We start from the raw sequence: 21,099 nt of genomic DNA on the forward strand, positions 1-21,099 counted from the left end.
ACTGACTGTGCACGCTGGGGAAAGGACCATTGACAAAGCTAGAAGGGAAGCAGTGCAGAAGTTTTTAGCCCCCAACACAGTAACAGGAGTGAGATTTTTTCTCGGGCTAAACAGGTACTGCAGAGATTTCATTGAGGATTATGCAGCCACAGCAACCCCTCTGCTCCGACTCCTACACAAGGGAGTGGAGTGGGAATGGGACAAAGGTTGCGAGGCAGCATTTATCCAACTCAAGAAAGACCTGCAGACCGCGCCAGCTCTAGGAGCTATTGATGGTGAAAAGAGTTCTTCCTGGAGGTAGCAGCCAGTGGGGACAGCCTGAGTGTAGTACTGCTCCAGGAGCGGCACGGCCGGCTGAGACCAGTGGTCTACTCCTCCAGGACACTCACGGACGTGGAGAAGGGATACTCCAACAGTGAGAGGCACCACCTAGCCACTCACTGGGCTGTGAAAAGATCACTGATCTTCACAGGGGGGTCCCCTATCACACTCCTTACCCATCACATGCCCACCCAACTGCTCCTGGACGGGAGAATCAAGGACAGGACAGTGAGTAGCGCCCGCATTGCTCGCTGGACCCTACTCCTCTCTCAGATGGACCTATGGGTAAAGGGTCTCTGTGAGCCGAGGCTCGCAGCCAACTTGATCTATCCAGGGACAGCCCACCGGTGTTCCGTAGAAGGGGTATGAGAAATTAACCTAGGCTTTCGGGCCGGGTTACACCCCACAGGTTGAGAAATGTATGTGGACGGTTCAAGCACTGTATCTGCGGGTGAACAACTCACAGGCTGCGGAGTGTATGACTCAGAGGCAGGCATTGCCCTGGCGATTAAACTCCCCAGTACTATGAGTGCCCAACATGCTGAACTGTTGGCGGTGGTGTACGTGGTCACACACCCTGAGGAATTCCCTATCCCGTACACGATTTGCTCGTACAGTATGTTCACATGCAATTCGTGCATGGAATACCAGGCTATCTGGTCCCGTCGCGGATACACATCTGCAGACGGGAGACCCCTGGCAATTAAGCCTCTACTGGAGAAGATCATGGCAGCCGTAGGGGAGGAAGGGAAGATCCATATACACAAGGTGAAGGCACACTCAACCACTGAACACCGTAGCGAAGAAAATCAGCAGGCTGACATGTTGGCCAAGCAAAGTGCTCGCACGGGCAAGCTCTGGGATCCATACAACCCAGGCCCCATTGCAGCGGTTAGGGGCGGAACTGGGACAACAGGGAGGGCAGGGGTAGCATTGCCACCGGACCTGAAAACGGTTCAGACCGAAGACCCCATCCTCAAAACTGTCCTGAACACACTAGCCAAAGGGGATAAGGTAGACAGCCCGTACGGCACTGCAGCTATTGCCATTAAAGAAGGCATGCTGTTCAGGGGCGAGCAATGGGTAGTACCGCAACAACACCGGAGAGAATTCCTCCAGCTGGCCCACGAGGGTCCAGGAGCAGGACACCCCGGACCGGAAACCACCTGGCAACGGGTGGAACAGGCAGGGTGGTGGCCAGGACTCAGGGAAGGTGTCCGCGAGTTCTGCGCTGGCTGTCTGGTGTGCGCTGCCAACAACCCTGACCCCCTGAAAAGGAAGGTGTCTATGCAACATATCAGGAAGGTAGAGGGACCCTGGCAGTCGATCCAGGTCGATTACATCAGGCCCCTACCCACTGCCCAGGGAGGCTGCAATTACTGCCTAGTGTTGGTGGATGTGTTCACCAAATGGGTGGAAGGTTTCCCATGCTGAACAGCTACTGCTTTGGGAACAGCTAGGATCCTGGTCAGGGAAGTGTTCTCCCGATGGGAACTAACCCGGTACGTGGAGTCCGACCAAGGAAGTCACTTCACAGGGCAGGTGATGCAGGAGACCCTCAAGGTGCTCGGCATCGAGGGGAAATGGCATGTCGCCCACAACCTGCAGTCATCCCGGCCTGTGGAGTGTTTAAACCACACTATCAAAGAAAGGTTACGTAAGGAGACGGGGGACTCACCCAAGAAATGGGTAGAGGTCCGACCACTGGTCCTCATGGGAAACCGGACCAGCCAGTCAAAGAGCACGGGGTACTCCCCGTACGAGCTCATGACCGGCAGAGCCATGAGAACCCCCACCCATGTACTAGCCCCGGTACTCACAGAACGTCAGCTCATGGAAGCGAGCCGGGACAGCTTTGTCAGGAATCTGTTTGAACACCTTAAACAGATTCACTGGCAGGCTGCTAACAACATGGGAAAACAGCTTCGGAGCAACCGACTGCTGCTAGAGCCCCGCAAACACCACGAGTGGGAGATAGGGGACCAGGTAATGGTACGGAATTACGCTCGAGTAGGAACTTTTGAGGCACTGTAAATGGGACCGTACCACATTGTCGACAAGGCAAGCCCCATGGTCTATGTCGTGAAAATGCCCCGCCGTACAAAATGGTTCCACATAAACCAATGCAACCTGTTTAACCCCGGAATAGCAGCTAAGCGCAAGGGACAGCCAGGAACAGTAAACCGTTCTAAGGGCAGGGGTCCTCAGCCAGCAGCCCCCTGACTGTGGAAATCCCACAGGGGACATGGCAGACCCAAAGACTGCACCTAGAGGGGCGGTGAACTGTGTTAGTGGAGGAGCTATCCCCCCAATCACGTGGGACTCGGACGCACCCCCAGTAGTCAGAGCCTTCAGAAGGACTCTCTGCACACCGTGGTCACCAGCGCTCCAATTTAAGTGGTTCAGCTCCGGGAAAGGGACCAGCCGTAAAGGGACACCTAAGATCAGGGAGCAGTCTGTGAGTAGGGACCCCCAGCCGGTGGCCTTGCACGACGAGGGACCCCCGGGAGAGATAGTGGTGGACCAGCCACCAACTGAGAATCCCCAGCCTGCAGCCCACGGCTACGCAGATCCCTCAGGTAACCAAATGAACCACGCAGAACCCTCAGATAATGAACCAGGCAGATCCCTCTGATAACGCAATGGACTTTGCAGCCACCCCTAAAGGGGCCGTATGCTGTCGCACCAGAGCGGCTGTTCCCCCGATAATATGGGACTCAGACCCATCTCCGGTCAGGACATTGCGGGTCCTGCAGTACAGGCCGACTTATTGCCAGCCACGCTGAAAACCCAGAGGCCCAAGAAGAAAAGAGAAGAACAGGGACTGACCTGGCCACCTGGAGACGGGTGGCAGATGTACACACATATGACGATGTGAGTCTTAAGAATGTTTAAGAATTTAGCTTAGTGTAGGGATAAGAGTGGAATGGTTTCAGGTCACCATGACCTTAAAGAAACCACGCATAATGAAGTAGTGAAACAAATACGAAATAGGATAAGAATGATTTCAGGTCAGCACGACCTTAAGGAAACCGCGCATAGAGAAATAGTGAAATGTATATGAAATGAAAGAGTTTCGGCCAGCAGCCGGTGTCCGACTAGTGACTGAGACCTGGTGGGATTTGGGAATAAGAATAAGAACCCTTTCGGGAATCAGGAGAAGAACCCACTAGTACAGCTATTAAAGGAAGCACTGACAGTAGGGGAAAGGAAAAGACCCCACCTTGTAGTCAGTAAAAGAGGCACGACAAGGAGGATAAGAAAATAACTAAGAGACAAAAGTTAAAACGAGACACCAGTTCTGAGACAGGAACTGGAATAAAGACAGCCAGTCGGTTAAAGACTTTTATTAAGCTTCCGAAAAGAAATGAGCTAAAATTGGAACTCGATTACCTTTGGTCAAGCCAGAGAGCTTTTCTCAGGGCTGGGCTATCTGTTTTACGTGTCCCTATAGGAAGGAGAACGACATGAAAAGGGTCCCGATCCTGCTCGCCCTGATCGGGATGAGCATCGGTGACCAAGGGGATGTGGAAGAATCCCTCATTTATGGGTGCTCGGGAGAGAGAACACCGATTGTAATTGCAGGGGGCGGCATGCCGGGTGTGGAAGAGCTCGCCGTTTATGCCCACAAGGGAAGGTGGCCAGGGTGGCTGGGGTCTAACTCCACTCGCTACTCCAGCCAGGAAGGGTTCACCTACGGGGTGGCTTCCTTCCCAGGCCCCAGGATGCGGATCGTTGCTGCGCGGGTCAGTGTTATGGAAGGAAAACGTGTGTGTTTGACTTGTAAAGGGCAGATTCCCCTGGGTATATGGTGGTGGCTCAGGAAGCTGAGCAAGGACGCGTGTGATCAAGAATCTGACTGGGAATGACTCAGTAACAATATGTACCGTACCATCATGGGGACACAGGGAGGAGTGAAGGTGTGTTGGAACAAGTGGTGGGAGTCTGAACAGGGAATTTACGTCTGCATGTGGGGATCAGAGAAGATCTGTCCCGCAGGCATATCAATCGCCTTCGCCAGACAATGGCAAGATGATGGGGAAGGGATGGGGTGGGATTCCAGCCTACACGGGTGTGCGGTCCCACACTCCCCACTCCTAATTAACGCCACCGAACTTATAGCATGCATTAAGAAATCCCTGCCCACAACCCCGCCAATGCAAACAATAATAGAGAGGTGTCCTACCACTACCAAAGGACCAGGGAACGGATTAGTATTGGTACCGACCGAAAAGATGTTATACCAGGGAGTTCACTATGCAGTAGCTTCAGTTATTTAAAATCTTACCGAGGTACACTTACCTGCACGGTGCCTGAAAGAAACAGAACAGCTGTACCAGGCCCTACTCAGGGAAATGTTCAAGAAATTTTACGAGTTAGCCTTTGGCAACGTAGACAAAGCAGCTTTATACCCGCTACACGCAAGGGGCACCATGGGCACGGGGAGACCAAGAAGTGAACCTTGAACGACATTTTTACTGCATATAATACAGGATCCTCTGTGATAAATAGCCTGGATGATATAGAACTGCAAATGCAAATAAATAGTCTAAAGAACCAACTAAGAAAGATCCTAAAAGAGAAAAATACAGTGATGGGCTCAGAGTTACACGAGGACCAGGCTACGATGGTCCATTTAAAGGTGATTGTTGCTGAGCTGGAAAAGCATGCACAAATGGTGAATGCACTCATACGGGAGGATAGGAATGCTTTTAACTGGGCTGCACTGAACGAGGTGTGTGTGCTGTACAGGGCATGGTTGTTGGGTGAGGACTGCAACAACCTGGAGGATTTAAAACAAGGTTTAATCCCCTCCTGGATCAGCAACAAGCACCTCGCAGCCCTCTACCCGTATAGTAATTCACTAAGCCCGTGTCAGCTCCGCCTAGCTTCTGAAGCCTATCCTGTCCCAGTGGATTGCGGGCGTTCTAATCACACTATCATGGGGATAGTACTAAGGATGCCGGTCATGGGTGAGACAGCCCGACCCGCACCGGTATACAGGGTGGAGAACATTGGAGTCATTCAAGGAGGTGTACACGTTAATTTCACAGCGGTCCCACCATATGTCATAAAGTGGGAGCACGCTATGACGGGTACTGACCTCTCCGGGTACCGGAGCCGGGGTGCACACATAATACTCTGTCCCTAGCACTTGAATGCCTATTCTAAACCATAGTGTGGGTTTAAAGCTGCTGGTGCTCAGTCTATCAACTGCACCATGACCATGTCCCTCCACAGGTAACATACATAGGGGGTGGGACATATTGTGTCACCACCAGTGCGCCCCACTACCAACATGGACAACACTTTTGGTGTCCGGTGAGTGACAGCAGTTTCTGTTTTAAACCCGAGGCAGAAGTTCAATTGGCCCAGGAACGGATTGTCACATTCCCGTAACCCTCTACTGTTCACCACACTGTGAGTGAAAACATCACAAACCTGCAAGATTATGTTGCACATTTTGGCTAAGAAATTCCCCCTCTACCCGAACATCCTACCGCTCTACTAGAAGCTGTCGTAATCTCACAAAACCATTTCTATACTCTAGAACAGAAAACAATCGAGATAGGGAGAAAAATTCTAGAGATCACAATTCCGCCTTGGTGGAACATTTTCAGAAACAGAAGTTCCAGCCGGGGTCAGAATAGCTTCCCATGTTTTAGTTGTCTGTCAACTCGTGATTAAAATTTACTTATGGTGTCTCATTTGCCGAGTGAAATGCAGAGGCCGTCAGGTCCGGCACCAAAGGGTGCTGTACGCTCCCTGGCCAAACTTGGGGATCGCACAGGGAGGGGTAACACCATATTATCATGTCTGATTTGTATCTTTGGATTTTCATCTGCTGTAAAAACGCAGAGGTCAAGTGTTGTAAGAATTTTCTTTAAATTGTGTTTGACTATGTACCCTTATTTTCTGTAAAACCGGAGTAATGGAGGGGCGTCGGACCCACTCTATGCTGTAATATAATTGGAATGACTGTATTTGCCTGTAAACTGCATTGCATTTCAAAAGGGGTATGCACGTTTAAGTTTTAGCTAGGTAAATACAGGGGAAGGTTGGCTCTCGGGATTCAGGAATTTTGCTCACCTGGCATGACACTCCAGCATGTAGAGTATCACAGGGGGGACTGTAAGATTGCAAAATTCATCGGAAACCCCCCCCCTCCCAGTGTTTGGACTCATTGAAAAGGAAATTCATTTTGGGACTATCAGCCAGAAAGTTTGGATCCTATGATGCATGTGGAAGAAACTACAAGTTTTAACCAAGTTTAGGATTTTAAAAGGCATATTGGGTCCATGTGGAAAAGGACTGCAAAACTGAGGGACAACTAGCCTCTATAGAAGTCAGTCTTTGGGTATTAAAACCATCTGGGGCATTGTGGCTAAACAAATTGTCTGGAGAATTGTGTAAATTCGAAAACCCTTCTCCCCACGAGACATTAACATAGCAACAATCGACCCAGAGATAGCCAGCCACAGCTCTAAGCAGGAAACCCATCCAGCGCATGTATAATGTTAATGGCCCATCCAGCCCACATGGAAAATCCAGGCCTAGGCAGACACCGCAAATACCAAAACTAATTTTCCCGATCGAGAAACGAATTCGACAGATCGACACATCTGAAACAGGTTACCATTAACGAGCCCGCCAAAATATGACAAAGAAATATCAAGCCCGCCAAAATTATGACAAAGAATTGGGGCTGATTTGGCGCGCAGATTATAACGACTCCCAAAGTATAACTGAGGCCCGGTTTTACGGGTTACACGCAGCAGCCTTAATGAGCCTTCCAGAGAGCGTGCTACACAGCCTTCTACGCAGCTCCTCTGAACATCAACATTTTCAGCCTCGACGACACTCCTGGGCTACACTGCTCTGCTACCGAAGAAGAAGGAAGAACATCATCAAGGCAGAGAATCGCAGTTCCCAGTAACTTCGGACATCACCATCGCAGCATCAACTGACCGCAGCCAAGGTGGTAACCTCAAACCACCGTGATCGACAAATTCTAAGAACGAAACTTCTCAAGAAGAAACCGAAGATTCAAAAGTTTCCACTCTACAATCTGTTCCTAGCTACAACAGGTGAAACATTACCTAAAAAAACTTTAAAGCCGACTGCTGACGGAAGAAAGTGGGTACTCACCCCATAAATCCAATACGCGCTCTACCGCATCAGCGGACACCACCCAACTGAAGACTACGCAGTAAGAAGTCTTCTACAGCGTTCGGGGTATGGCAAGCAGAACCGACAGAGTCCAGCGAACCCCAAAACCACGAACACTGCTAACTGACAATAAAAGGATTGGTGAGCATAATCCCTGTTTGCCCTGGAGTCAGAGTTAGGCATTGGGAGGTGGGAGGTGTATTATTTACTGTAACCCCTTTTGAATGTATGATAAAGTGTCCCTTATTCTAGTGATTGTATGTTTTGACATTGTACTTTCTTTACCTTAATAAAATTAAAGTTTCTTGCACCAAAACCAGTTGTCTCTTGCACTTTGTCACATCTCAAAATAAATCCAAAGTCTAGAACCCAGGGAGTGGGAGCGATTCGAACCGCTCAGAAGGTCAGGAGTGAACCTGACCCCCGAGACCATCCCCTACACAGTAAAGAAGGCAAATGGCATGCTGGCCTTCATAGCGAGGGGATTTGAGTATAGGAGCAGGGAGGTCTTACTGCAGTTGTACAGGGCCTTGGTGAGACCACACCTTGAGTATTCTGTGCAGTTTTTGTCTCCTAATCTGAGGAAGGACATTCTTGCTATTGAGGGAGTGCAGCGAAGGTTCACCAGACTGATTCCCGGGATGGCAGGACTGACATATGAAGAAAGACTGGATCGACTAGGCTTATATTCACTGGAATTTAGAAGAATGAGAGGGGATCTCATAGAAACATATAAAATTCTGACGGGATTGGACAGGTTAGATGCAAGAAGAATGTTCCCGATGTTGGGGAAGTCCAGAACCAGGGGTCACAGTCTAAGGATAAGGGGTAAGCCATTTAAGACCGAGAAGAGAAGAAACTTCTTCACTCAGAGAATTGTGAACCTGTGGAATTCTCTACTGTAGTGTATGTAGGCTACTTTTGTAATGACTCCACGAGGCAGGGTATGATACTTAAGCTGTGCAGGCCTGTAGTCCTTTATTCGCAGCTCCTGAGTGACGACAACAAGCTGTGAGTTCCCTTTTATACTGGGTTACCTGCCATGTGCAGGCAACTCCTAGGTCTCCAGCAGCAGCACCCTCTGGTGTACCGGTAAGGTGTGTACAGTGTAAGGATACATTCAATGTGGCATAACAGTGTTACAGACATCACACAGTAAACAGGCATGTATACACAACAATACTCCCCCCTGAGCATTTTTCATATCCTTATTGTCATGACCGAGGGAGGTGATCAGTAGGGTGTTGTGGTGAGGGTTGTGTGGTTTCCAGGTGTGACCCCTGTGCTTGAGGCTAGCCTCATGCATTTCCTCTCCCTCACACACAAACCAAGTGGATGTCACTGTTGTGGAATCCCTCGGGGAGATAGCCACGGCAGCAGTGGGTTGTGTGTATACACTGTGATGTGGGTAGTTGTGGGGTGGTGGGCAGGGCCACAAGACTGGGTGGGCTCCTTGTCCACCAATTGGGATGAGGGTCAGGTCATCCCAGGGTTTGCCAGGGAAGCTGGAGGTTATTGGCCTCATGCTCCTGGTGTTGGCCCTGGTGGCCAGGGGCTGTAGGGCTGGTCTGGTGCAGGTTGCCATTGGTGGTGGCTGGGCTGCCCATTGACCACTGTCCCTGTAGTAGGTCTGCTCCCACTGCCTGTGTGTGTGTCCTGCAAGGGGCATCACATTCGTTCCAAAGGTCCAGGCTACATGGTCAGGTAGTCTGCTGGACCTGCGAGTCTCCCACAGGGGGATTCCATTGGCATCAGTATGGTCCCTGTAGGATCCAATGTCCTTTGGCAGTGTCCTACCGGTATACATGACACCTTGGCTCTGATCACACATAGTCGAGCCTGCTTTATACATTCTAGCATTTGCATCACTTTTGGGTGTCCTGGTTTCAACAGACATGGTTACATTAGGCATTTCACAATCTCTATCATTACTGTTAAGCATAATAAACTTGTTCTTAACCTTACTGACACTTGCATTCATCTCATTAGTCACATTAGTTAAACCAGCATCACAATTCATGGTTACATTGCATACATTTTCATATTTGCACTCTTTAATTGCATCTTTAGCTTTAAAGTCCATGTACTCAAATAGTTGAAACTTCCCCTTTAAATTTTTTTGGTTACCGGTCTCCTTTAAGGGAGCCTTGAAATCCGATTGGCCGCTCGATGTCACATGATGCTCCTCCATGTTCACTCGTGGCATGGCGGAGGCCATTTTGATTACAGGTTCTGCTGCTTGTGGTGCTGCAGCCATTTTGTGGTCTTGCTGCAGGTAGGCTGTGGTGCTCTTTTCTTCCACAGGTCCACTTCGCCTGATGTGGATCCAGTTCACCCAATTTCTGCCGAGCAGCGTGGGACCGTCGCCAGCTATAATCCACAGGGGGAGTTTGTGCAACACGCTACCCTGGGAGACCTGGATGTCGATACTGCCAACGATTTGGATTTTACCTTTGGAGCAAAGAGTAGGAGTACAGACAGGAAGCAAAGAGTAGGAATAAATGGGTACTTTTCAGAATGGCAGGCAGTGACTAGTGGGGTACCGCAAGGTTCTGTGCTGGGGCCCCAGCTGTTTACATTGTACATTAATGATTTAGACGAGGGGATTAAATGTAGCATCTCCAAATTTGCGGATGACACTAAGTTGGGTGGCAGTGTGAGCTGCGAGGAGGATGCTATGAGGCTGCAGAGTGACTTGGATAGGTTAGGTGAGTGGGCAAATGCATGGCAGATGAAGTATAGTGTGGATAAATGTGAGGTTATCCACTTTGGTGGTAAAAACAGAGAGACAGACTATTATCTGAATGGTGACAGATTAGGAAAAGGGGAGGTGCAACGAGACCTGGGTGTCATGGTACATCAGTCATTGAAGGTTGGCATGCAGGTACAGCAGGCAGTTAAGAAAGCAAATGGCATGTTGGCCTTCATAGCGAGGGGATTTGAGTACAGGGGCAGGGAGGTGTTACTACAGTTGTACAGGGCCTTGGTGAGGCCACACTTGGAGTATTGTGTACAGTTTTGGTCTCCTAACTTGAATAAGGACATTCTTGCTATTGAGGGAGTGCAGCGAAGGTTCACCAGACTGATTGCGGGACTGACATATCAAGAAAGACTGGACCAACTGGGCTTGTATTCACTGGAGTTCAGAAGAATGAGAGGGGATCTCATAGAAACGTTTAAAATTCTGATGGGTTTAGACAGGTTAGATGGAGGAAGAATGTTCCCAATGTTGGGGAAGTCCAGAACCAGGGGTCACAGTCTTAGGATAAGGGGAAAGCCATTTAGGACCGAGATGAGGAGAAACTTCTTCACAAGTGGTGAACTTGTGGAATTCTCTACCACAGAAAGTTGTTGAGGCCAATTCACTAAATATATTCAAAAAGGAGTTGGATGTAGTCCTTACTACTAGGGGGATCAAGGGGTATGGCGAGAAAGCAGGAATGGGGTACTGAAGTTGCGTGTTCAGCCATGAAGTCATTGAATGGCGGTGCAGGCTCGAAGGGCCGAATGGCCTACTCCTGCACCTATTTTCTATGTTTTTATGTGTATATGTTTCTATAGGTGAGCAGCTTTGCCTGGACAGGAGACAGTTTTGGTCGAGTGGCAGGATTCATCCAAATTTTTTCAAAGGTCATTTGGCTCATCACAGACTGGCTCGCCCCTGTGTCGATCTCCATGGAGACTGGGACCTCATCGATGTCCACTTTCATCTTCCACGGAGAACTTCTGGTGGAGCAGGTAAAGATTCCATACTCTTCTTCCAGGGTTTGAGCAGCTTCATCTTCATCTGTGTCGGAGCCCCGGTGATCAGCCAACTCATCAGAGACACAGTGAGTACAGCCTCTTATGCACATTCTCTGAAGGTGCCCTTTCTCTTTGCAGCTTTTGCATGCATAGTCTTTGTCGCGTCACTGGTGGGCCCTGTGGTTACCTCCACAGCGCAGCACGGGGCCATCTGGTTTGCCCCATGTGACGGACTCAGGGTTGCGGGACTCGGGGCAGCTGGGGGGAGTATTTCTGCCTTTAGAAGTATCCATGTGGTGAACTGCGCTCTCCGGTTTAGAGTCCTGGGTCAGTATTTGCCTGGAGTTGCTGGCTGAAACCATGTAGACCTGGCTCACTTGAACTGCTTTCTGCAGGGTGACCGTGATGTCAGCCGAGAGCAATTTGTGTAGGAGGCCTTTGTGGCCGATTCCGATGACAAATATGTCCCTTAGTACTTCATTAAGGTGGTCGCCAAAATCACACGGTGCAGCTAGTCTTCTTAAGTGTGCAGCATACTTGACAATTTCTAGGTCCTCAGGTCGCCGGTAAGTGTAGAACCGGTGCCTGGCTGTGAGGATGCTTTCTTTCAGTTTTAGTTGTTCCTGTATGATTGTTACAAGTTGCTCATAGCTCTTGGTGATTGTCTTCTCCAGGGCTAGTAAGTCCCTGACGAGACCGTAGATGGTGGGCCCACAACTGCTAAGCAGGACGGCCCTGCGTTTGTTCGGTAGTGTAGCCGGTGTGTCCCCTTCCAGGTCGTTGGCTATAAAGAAGTGTTCCAATATTTCCACAAAAGTGTCCCAATCTCCCCCCTCTGTAAATTGCTGAAAGTTGCTGAGGTTAGGCATGTTGAGCGTGTAGTTCGTGACCTCGTATTCCCGTCGCCAGTTGTAGTGTATGTAGGCACCTTTAATAATGACTCCACAAGGCAGGTTATGATACTTAAACTGTGCAGACCTGTAGTCCTTTATTTGCAGCTCCTGAGTGATGACAACAAGCCGAGTTCCCTTTTATACTGGGTTACCTGCCGTGTGCAGGCAACCCCTAGGTCTCCAGCAGCAGCACCCTCTGGTGTACCGGTACGGTGTGTACAGTATAAGGGTACATTCAATGTGGCATAACAGTATTACAGACATCACACAGTAAACAGGCATGCATACACAACATCTACCACAGAAAGTTGTTGAGGCCAGTTTGTTAGATATATTCAAAAGGGAGTTAGATGTGGCCCTTATGGCTAAAGGGATCAAGGGGTATGGAGAGAAAGCAGGAATGGGGTATTGAAGTTGCATGATCAGCCATGATCATATTGAATGGCGGTGCAGGCTCGAAGGGCCAAATGGCCTACTCCTGCACCTACTTTCTATGTTTCTAAGGCCCACAACAGAAAGGAGGTGTCAACTATAGGACACACACCCAACCTTAAGCCCCTAAGGAGACAACTTTATACATCGTGCATCGACATTCTGTGGAACCCATTGAAGCGGGGCATGCAGACGCCTAAGCTGCATGTTCCGGCTAGTATTCGTTCTTGTCGCATTTGCATACCTCAATAAATTCGTCATACACTCAGGCATTCTGTTGCAAGGAGACTTACCAGGTTCCACAACATCTAAATATGCATAGGTCATTGAAAAATGTTATAAGAAGTGTTCTGCATATTGAAATATATGCTTTTGTTTTTCCATAGGGATGGTTGTGGAGCTGAAGCTTGCAGGGCCCGAGACTGTGGACCTACATGGCACAGCAACAATCAATCCACTTGCTGTAAGCATCAGTCCAGGAATAGAGAAAATGAAACATACAGCATGAGTGAGGAGGAATAAGTGCAGGCGGCAGTAAAGGAGCAGGAAGAAATTACCCAGAGGGTTAGCTTTAGGCCACCTTCAGAAGTTAGTGATTGGTGCCATGCAAAACCAGTTATCAAAAAAAAGTTTGATTTCTGAGCACTACACGTCAAAGATTCTTATGAGAGTGCGTTGAGAGTGTGCAAAGAATTCTAAAAAAGATGTCAGCTAATATGCACCACTCCACTATCCATATCTGTATAGTGATGGTTAGCTGCTTCACAGAACTGTGAGTGGTACCTCTGGGTCGTTGGGCGGGGAACCACCCTCAACTAAGCTCTAAAGCTTCTCTCAGGAGCAGTGCAACTCAAGCCCTCAAGACCTCGGGCTCCGATCCCGGCTTCGATTCCCCATACTGGGGAATCATCTGGACAGGACTCTGATGCAGACTTTCATTGCAGCTCTGCAGCCTGCCCCCACACCGATGGCAGAACATGCTGACAGATTACCCAGCAGTAGGGACATGGCGGCAATAGGCACGGATGAAGGAACTGTCTCAGGACAGCACACTATTCATGCCAACCAATTGGGCCATGCACATGACCATTGCAGAGCTTGAAATTGTGCTTCTCAGGCAACCACCACAATAGCAGACATGGCAACTGCAGTTGCAGGAACATCTTATGACTTTGAAGAAAGTAGTAATGAGCTACTTCTATCCCAGGAAGCCCTCCAGAACATCCAACAGCCAGACACCTCATTTGCTCCTCCCACTAGAGGGATCTCTAGATTAATTAACAAGGGGTGCTCACATGCATTGCCACAATGGTGAAGCACTGGAGTATAAAACACAGACACTACACCAAAAACATCAGCATTACACAAATAAATGTTGATAATTTGAACTTCAATTTACACTGGGAGTTGCCTTGTCTTATACCACATTTTTGCTTCAGGAAACGACTCAGTATGCATACATGGTGGGTACGCACAGTCCTGGGCCATGATATTATGTACGGGTGATGTGACAGTTCATTGGCAACTTGATACGGGAATGCTTATGTTGGGAATGCTTCCAAGTTTTAAGAGATTGTTTCTCCACTAAATATCAGATTTCTTATTCATGCTGCTGCTCCAGTGGATAATGCTCAAGCTCAGCCTCATTGTCTGTGTTGTCCTTTGCCCCTTCTTTCCGCTTGTCCTGCTGAATGCAAAGTTCATTTCGGAGATCATATTCATGCAGGATTCAGTGCACAACTGTAATGTCAGAAAGCTTTGTGGAGCTGTACAGCAGCAACTCCCGCCCCACCCTACCCTTCCTCCCCAGGACTGATCCAAACAGCTCCCCACCCCTCCTCCCCCGGACTGATCCAAACAGCGCCCCAACCCTCCTCCCCCGGACTGATCCAAACAGCGCCCCACCCCTCCTCCCCCGGACTGATCCAAATAGCGCCCCACCCTTCCTCCCCAGGACTGATCCAAACAGCTCCCCACCCCTCCTCCCCCGGACTGATCCAAACAATGCCCCACCCTTCCTCCCCCGGACTGATCCAAACAACACCCCACCCCTCCTCCCCCGGACTGATCCAAACAGCTCCCCATCCCTCCTCCCCCGGACTGATCCAAACAACACCCCACCCCTCCTCCCCCGGACTGATCCAAACAGCTCCCCATCCCTCCTCCCCCGGACTGATCCAAACAGCTCCCCATCCCTCCTCCCCCGGACTGATCCAAACAGCTCCCCATCCCTCCTCCCCCGGACTGATCCAAACAGCTCCCCATCCCTCCTTCCCCGGACTGATCCAAACAACACCCCACCCCTCCTCCCCCGGACTGATCCAAACAGCTCCCCATCCCTCCTCCCCCGGACTGATCCAAACAGCTCCCCATCCCTCCTCCCCCGGACTGATCCAAACAGCTCCCCATCCCTCCTCCCCCGGACTGATCCAAACAGCTCCCCATCCCTCCTCCCCCGGACTGATCCAAACAGCTCCCCATCCCTCCTCCCCCGGATTGATCCAAGCAGCGCCCGCCCCCGGACTGATCCAAACAATGCCCCATCCCTCCTCCCCCGGACTGATCCAAACAGTGCCCCACCCCTCCTCCCCCGGACTGATCCAAACAGCGCCTGCCCCGGACTGATCCAAACAGCGCCCCACCCCTCCTCCCCCGGACTGATCCAAACAGCGCCCCACCCCTCCGCCCCGGACTGATCCAAACAACACCCCACCCTTCCTCCCCCGGACTGATCTAAACAACGGCCCACCCCTCCTCCTCCGGACTGATCCAAACAGCGCCCTACCCCTCCTCCCCCGGACTGATCCAAACAGCACCCCACCCCTACTCCTCCGGACTGATCCAAACAGAGCCCCATTTCCTCCTCCCCCGGACTGATCCAAACAGTGCCCCATTTCCTCTTCCCCCGGACTGATGCAAACAGTGCCCCATTTCCTCCTCCCCGGACTGATCCAAACAGCGCCCCACCCCTCCTCCCCCGGACTGATCCAAAAAGCGCCCCACCCCTCCTCCCCCGGACTGATCCAAACAGCACACCACCCCTCCTCCTCCGGACTGATCCAAACAGTGCCCCATTTCCTCCTCCCCCGGACTGATCCAAACAGTGCCCCATTTCCTCCTTCCCCGGACTGATCCAAACAGTGCCCCACCCCTCCTCCTCTGGACCGATCCAAACAGCACCCCACCCCTCCTCCCCCGGACTGATCCAAACAGTGCCCCATTCCCTCCTCCCCCGGACTGATCCAAACAGCACCCCACCCCTCCTCCTCCGGACTGATCCAAACAGCACCCCACCCCTCCTCCTCCGGACTGATCGAAACAATGCCCCACCCCCTCCTCCCCCGGACTGATCCAAACAGCACCCCACCCCTTCTCCTCCGGACTGATCGAAACAATGCCCCACCCCTCCTCCCCCAGACTGATCCAAACAACACCCCACCCCTCCTGCCCCAGACTGATCCAAACAGCAGAATTGTTGCTTCAGCTGTCTCATGCTATGATTGATTTGTATCCTTGTAGGCACATGTGCATCCTTGTTTTTTTTCCTTTTTGTTGTAGTTCTTGGATTCAACACAGGTGTTGAAAGCCAAGGTCAAGTGGATATTTCTGATGAATCCGGTTAGGACAGAACTACCTATCTATGATGTGACTATAGACTGACATAGAATATATGTACCGTGGCAACATCCAGGTTGCCTGACATCTACGTGCATGATGTAGTTCTAATGGTCACATATACCTGCACATTGATGGAATGGAATCATAAATGCCATTGCATTGGTGCAAGTATTCTACATGGCCAAATGGTTCCATCAATATGGACTTGCACTTTTGGAAAGTCAGCTACTCTGAAAAAGTGAAGAGTACTCTCTTGTTGACAGTCATCATTCACTGGTAAAGTGATGAAGTCCTTGTCCTTGTTCTTTGTGTATAAAAGAACTCCATGAGGCTGAGTACTGTGAGCTAAACTTAATGTGACCTTAGTCTTCTTTATCACAACTCCAGTGCCTAAACAACATGGCAGCCAAACTTTTATACTGGCCCTGCACGTGTGTGCAGGTGACAATTAGGACTCCAACTGTCGCGCCCTCGGGTGGCAAGTATTACATAGTTACATACATAACATCACCCCCCCCCGGCCCCGCCCCCAAAGTCTTCGGTACAAGTTATTTAAAAGTTGAGGCGATCCGGAGCCCTTCGCTCCCTGGTTGATCGTCCAAGTTCAAACCCTGGTGTGTGTGAGTTGGCCGGACCATCGCTGCACTGCACCACGGCTGGTCTGACCGGACTGTCAGGAACGGTGGGTTCATCCTCGTGATTGACAGCGAGGTCGATTGCTGGTTGGGTGTGTGTTGGTGGATCGTCGATGGTGATGTCCTCGTCAAGTCATTCCTGGTTGTCAGTAAATCGCAATTTGGTCTGATCTAAATGCTTTCTGCACGTTTGGCCATTTAACAGTTTGATTATAAATACCCTTCCTTGGCCAAAACAGTGCCAGCAACCCACTTGGGACCATGACCGTAATTCAGGACAAACACAGGGTTGTTAACATCAATGTCACCTGAAACAGCCGCGAGATCGTGGTACATGTTCTGCAGGTGTTGCCGGGTTTCCACGTGATCATTAAGATCCGGGTGAACTAGGGAGAGCCTGGTTTTGAGGGCTCTCTTCATTAACAATTCTGCCGGGGGAACCCTGGTGAGCGAGTGGGGTCGTGTCTGGTAACTAAGCAGAATGCGAGACAAGCGGGTCTGTAGAGTGCTGTCTGTCACGCATTTTATGCTCTGCTTGATTGTTTGGACTGCCCACTCTGCTTGACCACTAGACGCGGGCTTAAACGGAGCAGACCTGACATTGCAGGTCATAAACTCATTGAATTCTGAGCTGGTGAAACACGGTCCATTGTCGCTGACAAGAACGTCGGGCAAGTCATGGGTGGCGAACATGGCCCGGAGGCTTTCAATGATGGCTGTGGATGATATGATTATGCATTCAATCTATTTGGAGTAAGCGTCCACAACTACTAAAAACATTTTTCCTGGAAAGGGGCCGGCAAAATCTACGCGGATCTTGGACTATGGTTTGGAGGGCCATGACCACAGACTCAGTGGAGCCTCCCTTGGTGCATTACTCAGTTGCGAGCAAGTGCGCACTGATGCACGCATGACTCTAAGTCCGAATCAATGCTGGGCCACCAAACATGCGACCTGGCAATTGCCTTCATCATGACAATGCCTGGGTGGGTACTGTGTAGGTCGCATATAAGCGATTCCCTGCCATTTTTTGGCAAAACCACACGATTACCCCATAAGAGACAATCCGACTGGATGGATATTTCATCTTTGTGTCGGTGAAACGGCTTAATTTCATCTTGCATTTCCCCAGGACTGGCCGACCAGTTCCCATTTACGATGCAACTCTTTACTAATGATAGCACAGGATCCTGGCTGGTCCAGGTCCTGATCTGGTGAGCTGTGAGGGGTGGCCCCTTGCTCTCAAAAGCATCCATGACCAGCAGCAAGTCTGCGGGCTGCGCCATTTTGACCCCAGTGATGGGTAATGGTAGCCGGCTGAGAGCATCGGCACAGTTTTCAGTGCCTGGTATGTGGCGGATAACATAGTCATAAGTGGATAATGTTAGTGCCCATCTTTGGATGCGTGACGAAGCATTAGTGTTTATACCTTTGCCCTCTGAAAACAGCGAAATGAGCAGCTTGTGGTCAATTTCAAGCTCAAATCGAAGTCCAAATAAGTATTGGTGCATTTTCTTAACCCCATATACACATACTAACCAACACTTCTTTCTCGACCATACTATAGGCTTTCTCAGCCTCAGACAGACTTCTAGATGCATATGCAATCGTTTGGAGGTTGCCCGATACATTGGCTTGCTGTAACACACAGCCGACCACGTACGATGAGGCGTCACAAGCTAGCACTAAACGTTTACATGGGTCACAGTGTACAAGTAACTTATTTGAACATAGCAGGTTCCTGGCCTTCTCAAAGGCTGCATCTTGAGATTTATGCCAAGCCCAGTCCTCACCCTTACGTAGCAACATGTGCAAAGGCTCAAACAACGTGCTCAACCCGAGTAGAAAGTTACTGAAATTGTTGCCAAATTAAGTCATTTAAGAGTTAAGTCATGGCAGGAGAGCCCAGACCCGTGTCATGCTCCTCCTGTGCTTTGTGGAAAGTCAGGAACGCTTCCAGTGTCCCTGACAACTACATGTGCAGGAAGTGTATCCAGCTGCAGCTCCTGACAGATCGCATTGCGGCACTGGAGCTGCGCATGGACTCACTCTGGAGCATCCGTGATGCTGAGGATGTCGTGAATAGCATGTTTAGTGAGTTGGTCACACTGCAGGTAAAGGTTACACAGCCAGATAGGGAATGTGTGACCATCAGGCAGAGCAGTGGAAGGAAGGTAGTGCAAGGATCCCCTGCGGTCATCTCTCTTCAAAACAGATACACCACCTTGGCTATTTTGGGGGAGATGACTCATCAGGGGAAGGCAGCAGCAGCCATGTCCATGGCACAGGGGGGCAGGAAAAAGAGTGGGAGAGCTATAGCGATAGGGGATTTTATTGTAAGGGGAATAGATAGGCATTTCTGCGGCCGCAAACGAGACTCCAGGATGGTATGTTGCCTCCCTGGTGCAAGGTTCAAGGGTGTCTCGGAGCGGCTGCAGGGCATTCTGGAGAGGGAGGGTGAACAGCCAACTGTCGTGGTACATATAGGTACCAACGATATAGGTATAAAATGGGATGAGGTCCTACAAGCTGAATTTAGGGAGCTAGGAGTTAAATTAAAAAGTAGGACCTCAAAGGTAGTAATCTCAGGATTGCTACCTGTGCCACGTGCTAGTTAGAGTAGGAATTGCAGGGTAGCTCAGCTAAATACGTGGCTTGAGGAATGGTGCAAGAGGGAGGGATTCAAATTCCTGGGACATTGGAACCGGTGCTGGGGGAGGTGGGACCAGTACAAACTGGACAGTCTGCACCGAACCGATGTCCGAGGTGGAATGTTTGCTAGTGCTGTTGGGGAGGGTTTAAACTAATATGGCAGGGGGATGGGAATCAATGCTGGGAGGCAGAGGGAAGTAAAAAAGGGACAGAAGCAAAAGATAGAAAGGAGATAAGAAAAAGTGGAGGACAGAGAAATCAAAGGCAAAAATCAAAAAGAGCCACATTACAACATAATTCTAAAAGGACAAAGTGTTAAAAAAACAAGCCTGAAGGCTCTGAGTCTCAATGTGAGGAGCATTCGTAATAAGGTGGATGAATTGACTGCGCAGATAGCTGTTAACCGATATGATGTAATTGGGATTACGGAGACATGGCTCCAAGGTAACCAAGGCTGGGAACTCAACATCCAGGGGTATTCAATATTCAGGAAGGATAGACAGAAAAGAAAAGGAGGTAGGGTAGCGTTGCTGGTTAAAGAGGAGATTAACGCAATAGTAAGGAAGGATATTGGCTTGGATGATGTGGAATCAATATGGGTAGAGCTGCAGAACACCAAAGGGCAGAAAACATTAGTGGGAGTTGTGTACAGACCACCAAACAGTAGTAGTGAGGTTGGGGATGGCATCAAACAGGAAATTAGGGATGCGTGCAATAAGGGTACAGCAGTTATCATGGGTGACTTTAATCTGCATATTGATTGGGCTAACCAAACTGGTAGCAATATTATGGAGGAGGATTTCCTGGAGTGTATAGGGGATGGTTTTCTAGATCAATATGTCGAGGAACCAACTAGAGAACAGGCCATCTGAGATTGGGTCTTGTGTAACGAGAGAGGATTAATTAGCAATCTTGTAGTGCCAGGCTCCTTGGGGAAGAGTGATCATAATATGGTAGAATTCTTCATTAAGATGGAGAGTGACACAGTTAATTCAGAGACTAAGGTCCTGAACTTAAAGAAAGGAAATTATGAGATGTGAATTGGCTCGGATAGACTGGAGAATGATACTTAAAGGGTTGATGGTGGATAGGCAATGGCAGACATTTAAATATCACATGGATGAACTTCAGCAATTGTACATGCCTGTCTGGAGTAAAAATAAAAAAGGAAAGATGGCTCAACCGTGGCTAACAAGGGAAATTAGGGAAAGTGTTAAATCCAAGGAAGAGGCATATAAATTGGCCAAAAAAAGCAGCAAACCTGAGCACTGGGAGTAATTTAGAATTCAGCAGAGGAGGACTAAGGGTTTAATTAGGAGGGGGAAAATAAGAGTATGCGAGTAAGCTTGCCGGGAACATTAAAACTGACTGCAAAAGCTTCTATAGATACGTGAAGAGAAAAAGATTACTGAAGACAAATATAGGTCCCTTGCAGTCAGAATCCGGGGAATTCATAATGAGGAACAAGGAAATGCCAGACCAATTAAACAAATACTTTGGATCTGTCTTCACTAAGAAAGACATGAATAAACTCCTGAAAATACTAGGGGACTGAGGGTCTAGTGAGAAGGGGGAACTGAGGGAAAACCTTTTTAGTCAGGAAATTGTGTTAGGGAAATTGAAGGGACTGAAGG

This window comes from Pristiophorus japonicus, chromosome 8, assembly GCF_044704955.1.
Source record: "Pristiophorus japonicus isolate sPriJap1 chromosome 8, sPriJap1.hap1, whole genome shotgun sequence".
NCBI classification, from domain to species: domain Eukaryota; kingdom Metazoa; phylum Chordata; class Chondrichthyes; family Pristiophoridae; genus Pristiophorus; species Pristiophorus japonicus.